Genomic DNA, 4,338 nt, shown 5'->3' with positions numbered 1-4,338 from the left:
AAAGACAGGTTCTTTTAATTTCTGAAATTCTAAAATGTAAGAGTGTGGTTAAAATTCTTTGTATTTAGGTATTTCTCATCCCACACCTATGTACACCCCCTTGGTGGGTAATATAAACTTCCTCACTGATTTGGGCACTTAACCCTTTCATATATGGCATGAGCGAGGGATTAAAATAGTGGGGGACACCCTGAATAAGCTGAGATCTTTCAGGGATGTACAAGCACAATATAACCTACTGCTTACTCATTTGTTTGCATATCTACTAGTATGCCATTATGTTAATGGGCCTAATGCTGGCCAATCCTAATTTTTGGAATATGGCCCCTTTTACTTTACCACATGCTGACTTTAAATTGGGCAATTTTCCCCTATTTGGATTTGATAAAATTCTGTTACATAAGGAAATAGATGTCATTCAGTTGACTTTTCTGGAGAGTTTGAGCTTGGACGTTGCAAAGCCTCTTATATTACAACATATAAAAGACTATCTGGTAGGTATCTGGGGGGCTATAAATCAATATCTTATAGACTAGTGAAATGGGTGTGCGATATTGGAGGGGCAAGTACAGACCGTTGTTTAAATTTCGTAAGGTGTTAATCTCATCTATTAATTCTATGGAAATAAGATAATAAATGAGGGGCCAATATATCCTTAAATTTAAAATAATATAGATTTCCAAACCCTTCGGGTCCAGGTGATTTCCCGTTTGGCAGTTGTTTAATAACCTCAAACAGTTCTTCAATAGATATGGGATCATCAGAGCTATCTTTTTGGTCCTCAGTTAGCTGGGGTAGTTTTAGTTTGCTAAGGTATTTGAAATGCGGGCACTAAGATAGAGGGGTCAAGGGCGTCTCTTCCTGGGGAAGCATGCAGATTATAAACATTTTCATAATATTCCTTGAAAGCTTTGGCTATATTATGAAAATCAAAATGTGTTCGAACATAAGTGTCTTTAATGCTCAAGATATAATTATTATTAACTTTTTTCTGGAGGTAACAAGCTAAGGGCCTGACTTGTTTATTTCTACCTCCGTACATTTTTTTGTTTAAGATGTAATAAGTTTTTTCCTCCTCTTAACCTAGTAATTAAAGGAGGAGAGATTGCTTGTTAGATAGGACTAAAAATAATTATGTAGTGACTGAAGGGTAGAAATGTCAGCGAGGAGGGATGACATGTAAGCTGTCTGTTGTTTAGTTTTAGATGCTTTGATAGCTATGAGTTCTCCCCAGACTACTGTTTTGTGTGCTTCCCATATCATTTGTATATTTGTCTCAGGGAGTACATTACAATTGAAATATTCTGAAGTTGCTGTAAAATCTAGGAGTCTGCTAAAAGGCAATCGTCCAGTCACCAAGCACGGTCTTTGAGGAGCAAAAGGCCATGACAAATCACAACTAATAGCGGCATGATCTGACCAGGAGTGGGGATGGATCATTGCTGACTGAACATAACTTAGACTAGTAATATCTGTGAAAATGTAGTCCAGTCGTGTATATGTATGGTGTGGGTATGAATGAAAAATATAATCCTGTTTGGAGGGATGTAGGATCCAGACACTAAAATTAATACATTTTTAAAAATAAAATTATCAAAAATTACTATTTGTCCCTGCCTATAAGTCACAATCTTTTCTGCCCGTATCTGTTTTTTTTATGTGTTCTGAAATGCAAGTAATGGTGTATATTTATTTAAATGCAACAAATAATAACTTTTTGATTACAGTGCTGTACTATGTGTACAAAAGTATTTACAAATTATATAAAATGAACATTTGCTTACATGTATGAGCTGTATTATAACATGTGAATATTGTCTAAATTACTTAAGATGTTGTTTATACTTAGTTTCATCACCTCTCCAAACGGTCCCAATTTAAAGATGCAAATACACTGTATGGCAAAATCCAAATTATTCCAAAATCCCAACCTTATCCGGTACCAAGCAGTTTGGATAAAGGGTTTTAGCTGTATGTATGTGTGTATGTATGTATGTACAGTATGTGTGTGATATATATATATATATGTATATGTGTGTGTGTATGGGTGTATGTATATATTTGTGCCCTCAATGGTCATTTTTGTGCACTATAAATATGTGTGCGCTTGCGTAATTATTAAATTATGTTTGTATTTGTTTCTGTGTATTTATATATGTATGTTGTGAGTTTTCTTCTAGAGTACTTCATAAGATCTATAATATGTGAATTATAAGAACTATAATATGTAAAAATGTATTATAATTTTATGTTATTTTTTAACCTATCTCATACCTCCAACTGTCTGTTAAGGACCATAGTACCATACGAGTGCACATTTTTGCAAGGTAACAATACCCCTGTGTGCTGTCATCTGTGGTGGCATCTGGGCTGATAGTGGCATAAAGGGCACACATCCTACATACATAGCAGCTAATTATTTTTTATTAATATTGTTTTTTCACCAGCACCAATACTTTGTTATGTTTTACAGCCTGGCTGTGCAAACCTAGCAGCTCTTTCAACCACTTTCTCTTCTTTGGCTCCTCCCTTCACTACTTGCAAGTGCAGTGCTGTCAGTCAGTAAAGGGCAGCGCATGAGGTAAAGGAGTGGAGTTGCTGTACCAAGTAATTGTGGGTCTCGCTGCTGGCACTTTTACTGGGATAAAAAAACCTTAATGACATGCAACGTGCAGGGTACTTCATGTCAGTAAGGAGTTAATAATTAGCATAGGAACCACATGTAAACCTTAATATATATTTCAAAAATATAACATGATGGTGGATTTTTACAGTTTGGTATTGATGGTTAGTGTGACCTTGTGCACTCCTAACTTCTCATGATCTAATAGCAAAATTAGGAGAGACCTGAAGCCCTTTTGTATTCCCTTTATCCTTAAATTTGTTAGTGACATCCTACGGGGCATGATATCACATTCAAGGAAGTACTTAGGAGCAAAGGCAGTTCCTAATCGCTAGTAATGATAAGACCCCTTGTTTGAAAGAGACAAGGCTGCTCCCTCATCTGCAGCAACAATTCAGATCCCTCAGAGCTCCCTCAGATGCAGTTGAACAACTTGTGAAACTTTGATCTGAATCTATCTCTCACTCTGGTTTCTCTGATGTAACTAAGGGAGAATGAGATCCCTTCTTTTAAAAAGGAGATGTCCATATGTTTGATGATGGGTCACATCCTGCTTTCCGGTGCAGGTATAATTACAATGGTAAAGTGATTACCTACTCAGTGTGGCATAAGACAGACCCAATTTAGAGGGGTCTCAAGGGGGTATTGGTAGGTGATTACCATACAAATGGCAGACTCATAGTTGTAATATGATTTGTGTTCCAGGTAGAATATATATTTTTGTGTTTGGATTGTATAATGACAGTTCGGCATTTGAGTGACATTATTTGCTTGGCTGCAAGTTAATTGCCATTTAACATTTTTTTTAAACTATGGAAATAAAAAGAAGAGCTTAAAATTTGATCTCAAGCCTTAATAAAACACCCACATGCACACACACGTATGCGGCACACACATACACATATGCACACACAAATATCCCCAACTATATAACTTTATTTAAAATGAAAATAAGAAGACATATCTCAATTTAATGTTACAAGCATTAAGTATTTATTGTACATTTCTTTAAATTAGATCATTTAAAGGTCCTGTAACACAGTTGAGTTGGTTCACAGTAATTGGGAGATCAGGATACAGCTGTATAAAAAAACACAATAAGATAACTGTTAGTAGGTGGAAAAAGTGGTTTAAAATGGAACAAAACTAGAAAGCAACACTGATTCAAAATGTCAAGGCAAACAATCATGTACTGGTAGCCCCAAGATCAAGGCTACATACTGTCAGATACTCACATCTTATGTAACTTCTCCCATATCAACATTTGAGTCTGGAGGGATATTAACCTTTGTTTAAAAGTCCTTCCTCCATTTTCACCACAGCATCTTTCTTCTTCATACAGGGTTTCTTTTTCTTATAATGAAAACTGCAGAGAAAGTATTTGGATATTAGTGATTGATAATTCATTTGTAGTAAATTCAAATAATATGATAATAATTTTCAGGTTATCACGCACAAGATATTCTACACTTGGCTTTTTGCACTCATCTGATTAGCGATAGATAGGTAGATAGATAGATAGGTAGGTAGATAGGTAGGTAGATAGATAGGTAGGTAGATAGATAGATAGGTAGATATATAGATAAGAAGATAGATAGGTAGATAGATAGGATGTTGTACAGAGACTAACTCAATGTTTACATTTTTTTTTTTGAAAATATTTTTATTGAAACCTTCCAAACCAATACATGAATGGTAACAAACATTGCATTACA

The 4,338-nt window shown here is 35.2% G+C and overlaps 1 long non-coding RNA gene across 1 annotated transcript; it reads right to left on the bottom strand.

The window, feature by feature from the left end:
- Positions 1–3,592: 3,592 nt before the first annotated feature.
- Positions 3,593–3,978, bottom strand: LOC128648063 (uncharacterized). The gene is made up of 2 exons (XR_008400493.1): positions 3,859–3,978; positions 3,593–3,703 (listed from the first exon to the last, which is right to left on the bottom strand). It is a non-coding gene; the product is annotated as an uncharacterized LOC128648063 (long non-coding RNA).
- Positions 3,979–4,338: the final 360 nt, after the last annotated feature.

The sequence above is a fragment of the Bombina bombina genome, chromosome 2 (genome assembly GCF_027579735.1).
Source record: "Bombina bombina isolate aBomBom1 chromosome 2, aBomBom1.pri, whole genome shotgun sequence".
Taxonomy (NCBI): Eukaryota; Metazoa; Chordata; class Amphibia; order Anura; family Bombinatoridae; genus Bombina; species Bombina bombina.
Note: the sequence above shows the minus strand (reverse complement) of the source record. Positions and strands in the feature narration are given on the sequence as shown.